This window comes from Monodon monoceros, unplaced genomic scaffold (assembly GCF_005190385.1).
Source record: "Monodon monoceros isolate NGI ecotype Baffin Bay Population unplaced genomic scaffold, NGI_Narwhal_1 Super_Scaffold_20, whole genome shotgun sequence".
NCBI lineage: Eukaryota > Metazoa > Chordata > Mammalia > Artiodactyla > Monodontidae > Monodon > Monodon monoceros.
Genome location: NW_021703777.1, coordinates 87,794,816 through 87,800,467, shown reverse-complemented (window position 1 = coordinate 87,800,467; position 5,652 = coordinate 87,794,816).

The following is a 5,652-nucleotide window of genomic DNA, read 5'->3' as shown; positions in this document are numbered from 1 at the left end:
TATTCATCTTGTATAATGGAAACTTCATATCCTTTGAACAATACCTCTCCTTTCCCTCTCCCCCCAACCCCTGGCAACCACCACTCCATTCTCTTCTTCGATGACTACCAGACCCGAATTATTATCCTGGCTCTCTTACTTATTGTCTGTGTGACCTTAGGCAAGTTACCTAGATTTTCTAAGCCTATTCACTCTTTTGTAAACCAAAGGAAACCTCACTGGGTTTCCATGAAGATAAACTGACATATATATGAGACACATATATGAGAATCTCTCATGCATATTGAGTACTAAATAAATGTTTATGACCTTCCATTTTGTTTTCTTTTCCACTTAAGTTTGTAGGAGTGAATTTGGTCTATATGAGCTTTTGTAATTCAGTTGGTCCCATCTAACTGAGAACTTCTTGAATGGGATTAAGACCCACCAAATTCTGCACAGTTCAAAGCCAATAACTGTTTATCGAATAGAAAATGCTTGAATTTCCTCAACACTCTGAGAGAGAAATAAATTTCCATTACTTCCAATTATTTCACTTGTAATAATTAGGTATCTTATGACTCATGATATTGCCTTATATTGAAATATAAGGAAGACAAATTCTTAAGAAGGTAAGGAGAAAATGAGTGTGAGATATTAAAAAGTTCCTTATGCATTTCTGAAATAAATGTAGTGTGCTTGTTTTTGAAAGAATTGCTGCTTCAGGAGAGAAAGGTGAAAATCTATTAAAGGGAAAGAAGTTTCTAAAGAAGTTGAGAGTTTCTTTTTATTTTCTTCAACAAATTCTTACTGCCAAGTATTGGCTCTTGGAAAATACAGCTAGCCACTGATAAAGTTGTAATAGAAAATAGTAAAAGCAATGAAATGTACAATTAAGGATCACACACCCTCGATATCTTCTAGTTCATTAGTCTTCCTATCTCCGTCCAGGAGTTTTCTCAATCTCTTGCTTTTTACTCCCAGACTCAACTAGTGAAACTGATGATAAGGTTCACTCTTCTTTATAGTGCTTCCTTGCACAAAGCAATGATCTCTTAAAGATGATGTATAATTCTCCCTCAGGAAATGCTGTCCATTTTAGACTTTTTTTCTGCATGGTAGCATTCTGTTTTTCTCAGTGAATGTTGTAAGCTAGATCAGTAGTCGTAGGGATTTTTACTGGATTCACCAGTACAGAGAGTTCAAGCCAAGTTGTGTGAAATTTTGGGGAAGGGGTTGTTCTAGAATTTTTGAGGGTGAATTCAGGGGACTGAAGGAATCAGTAACCAAATGTAGATGAAAGCATTTGTTGATTCAACAAACATTTACTGAGCTAAGATAGGTACTGGAGATGAAAAAAAAAAGTAAGAGAATCTATACTCTCTTCAAAGAGTTTCTGTTTATAGTTTGGTGGGGGAATGTCTATGTGAGCCCATCGACCACAATGCCCTTTTCTTGATATAATTACACAATGTAAAAAAAAAAGTGGAACTTCTTAAATAACCAGATTGGTGGGGAGGGGGTGGTGAGAGGAAAGTCATGTGTTCAGTGTGGATCCCAGAGTGACGAGAAGTCAACCTTCTCTTCAAAGGCTCTGGTGAGCCAGGAAAGTGGAGCCATGGGTTCCATAAGTCTGGGAGTAGGATATTTATCAGAGACCCCAGAGACTCAGGGACTTATAACTTTTTTTCCCCACTGAATGGCTCTGTGACCTTAACCACTCAATTATTTAGAGCCTTATTCATCTATAACTGGAGTGGGATTGGTGGTTAAGTACCTTAAATTCCCTTCTATGATGGATGCCTAGAAGTATGGCAAGGGGAGATGGGGGTACAGAACATGGGACCCTGACTTGTTGCAACTTCACTGGTGGAGTCACCTCCTTCTTGCCTCCTTAAGTCACTGTCCAACACTGTGGTGCTCACAAACCAAAGTCCCCTTAAATCGCTGTTCCTCACTGATGTCCTGAGGAATCAGGATTGTTCTTAAATGTGGGTTAGGAATAGCTCACTAAAAATCCCATATTCCCAGTTGGGACAGATTCATTCTGGTTTAGGGGACTTCCCTTTGTGTTTTCACAGGTATCTATGCTTACCTGTACTGTAAGAAGTGTAACTGTGTATCAAAACAGGCTAGTTGTCTAGTCAGCTGTTTGGAGAGAGGAGGAAGTCTCAATAATCTCTCCACCCCCAGCTCTCAGCACAGAGCTAGGAATGTAGTAAATGCTTAATATATGTTTGCCGGATGAATGGATGAATGAATGAATCAATGAGTGAATGAACTCACATTTTGCTGAAAGTCTGATGGTTATAGACAGTCTACAATTTCCCCCAGGTTATGATAATATTGAGCAGCCAGAAAGGTTAAGCTCCAGACATAACTATGATCTTTATTTCAAGTTCAAATAGACTTTATTTTGTAGAATTTTGTAGAAAAGTTTAGCATCATAAAGACCTTCTTCTGAGATTGATTTTTCCCTCAAATCTGTATCTGTGTCAAAATGCCACAAACAAAGTTCTGCAGAAGATGCAGTGAAAATTATTCAAGGTGGGCAAGGAGAAAATATCAAAGCAAGTCTTTCAGGTGGAAAGGTAATTTATGGCTTTAAGTAAAATCCTTTCTCCTTGCCCATCTTGAATAATTTTCACTGCCTTTTTCTCCACTTGTAATCCTTTCTAATTTATACCATATTCTCTGACTAGGGGTATATGCTCATTGACCTGTCATCCAAGTTATGTTTACACAAATAACTTTAACATTAGTGATAATAACTGATATATTTGAATGCCAGGCTAAGTGCTTTCAGTGATGTTATCACACTGAAGTTCTATATTCTTGTAAGAAAACATTATCCTCCCTACTTTTTAATAATTAGAAAGTTAGAGGGTGAATAACTTGTCCAAGGTTTTGCACCTGGTAAGTGTCAGAGTTAGAAGTCACACCAAGATCTAATTTCATTATCTGTGTTCTTTTAATGATTTCATGTTGTCCCTCATGATATTAAATTCTTGATAGATGGAATATATTTTGTCTAATAATCATAAAATCCAATGAAATAAAAAGACAATTGTAAATGGTGAGTACATGGAAAAAATCAGTCAGTTGCCTGCATTTTTCACCTATGAGGATCTTGTGAGGTATTATGATATATCACCAAATATTAGATTTTTCCATAATAAAATTAGAGATTCAAGGAATTTGGGAATTCATTTTTACAGAGAATATTTATTGATCACCTACTGTGTACCTGCTTTTCTGAGCTTGGGGCATAGCAGAACTGAACAAAATCCTTACTCTCTAGAAAACTAGAACAACACACATAAAATCCATGATCTTATGGAATTCTCATTTGCATTATTGTCTCAATTACAATTCAGGTGGAAACAAATTATCCCAAATTACACATATAATCGCCTCTTTAGTCCATTTCACTGCTCCTGTAGACTTAACCAGCCTTAACCACCTATTGGGACCCCAAACATTCCTTTGAAAATGAATTAAATTTGTAGAATGGAGAATAAAGAAAAATATTTAAATTGTTTTTTGATCTGTGCTCTGTTTCTCAGTGGACAATATTGAAGTAATATAATTTCTGCTTTGGTAAAATGGTAATGAACCTTTATGCTCTAATATTGTGTGGGAATTAGGGGATTGTTGACAATAATTGTGCCTCAAAAATTTGTGAATTATTTAGTGAATTAAAATTTACTTCATTAACTCACTCAGATTGCACAGGTGTGGACAATAGTCCCCAAGGTCATCAATGTGTACAAGCTGAACCGCTGTGGACATGGTAGGTCAGTAACTCACCAAGACATGCCATGACCTTTATTTGGGAAAAAAACTTTTTTTTTTTTTTTTTTTTTTCAAAGAGAAAATTGGGGGCTTCCCTGGTGGGGCAGTGGTTAAGAATCCACCTGCCAATGCAGGGGACAGGGGTTCGAGCCCTGGTCCGGGAAGATCCCATATGCCATGGAGCAACTAAGCCCCGTGTGCCGCAACTACTGAGCCTGCGCTCTACAGCCCACAAGCCACAACTACTGAGCCCATGTGCCACAACTACTGAAGCCTGTGCACCTAGAGCCCGAGCTCTACAACAAGAGAAGCCACTGCAATGAGAAGCCCGCGCACCGCAACGAAGAGTAGCCCCTACTCACTGCAATTAGAGGAAGATCATGCGCAGCAACGAAGACCCAACACAGCCAAAAATAAATAAAATAAAATAAATTTATAAAAAAAAAAAGAGAGAAAATTGGCCACCTATTGGGTTGGCTAAAAGGTTTGTTCATTTTTTTCTGTAAGATGGCTCTAGTAGTACTTAGTTGTCTTTAACTTCCTTCAAAACAATTGTGTTTGATTGTATATGACAGCTGTCATATCAGGGTGCATTTTAAAAAAGACATCAAAATTGGTGAATTTTTGTGTAGACATTTTAATATTGAAGATGGAAGAAAAAAAACTTTTTTGGCATATTATGCTTTATTATTTCAAGAAAGGAAAAAACCCAAGCTAAATGTAAAAAAACAAAACATAACAAAGATTTGTGCAGTGTATGGAGAAGGTGCTGTGACTGGTTGAACATGTCAAAGGTGGTTTGCAAAGTTTCATGCTGGAGATTTCTCGCTGGATGATGCTCCACGGTTGGGTAGACCAGTTGAAGTTGATAGCGATCAAATTGAGACATTAATTGAGAACAATCAATGTTATATCATGCAGGAGACAGTAGAAATACTCAAAATATCCAAATCAAATGCTGAAAATCATTTGCATCCGCTTGGCTATGTGAATCGCTTTGACGTCTGGTTTCCACATAAGGGAAAAAAACCTTCTTGACTGTATTTCCGCATGCAATTCTCTAGTTAAACGTAATGAAAATGTTCTGTTTTTAAAACAAATGGTGATGGGGTATGAAAAGTGGATACTGTACAATAATGTGGAACGGAAGAGATCATGGGGCAATTGAAATGAACCACCACCAACCACACCAAAGGCCGGTCTTCATCCAAAGAAGGGGATGTCATGTAATGGTGGGATTGGAAGGGAGTCCTCTATTATGAGCTCCTTCTGGAAAACCAAACAATTAATTCTAACAAGTACTGCTCCCAATTAGACTAACTGAAAGCAGCACTCGATGAAAAGCGTCCAGAATTAGTCAACAGAAAACGCATAATCTTCCATCAGGATAATGCAAGACCGCATGTTTCTTTGATAACCAGGCAAAAACTGTTACAGCTTCACTGGGAAGTTCTGATTCACCCACCACACTCACCAGACATTGCACCTTCAGCTTTCCATTTATTTAGGTCTTTAAAAAATTCTCTTAATGCAAAAAATTTCAATTCCCTGGAAGACCGTAAAAGAGACCTGGAACAGTTCGTTGCTTAAAAAGACCAAAAGCTTTAGGAAGATGAAATTATGAAGTTGCCTGAAAAATGACAGAAGGTAGTGGAACAAAAGGGTGAATACATTGTTCAATAAAGTTCTTGGTGAAAATGAAAAATGTGTCTTTTATTTTCACTTAAAAACCAAAGGCACTTTTTGGCCAGCCCAGTACCTATCCTGCATTCATCAGCTAATTGCTCCTTCTGCTTCACATGCCTCATAGATGAGTTATCCCCAGAAGAACCTTTGAATCGAAGACTGTCCCCTTTTATCAAGCAGCATCACTTGGTA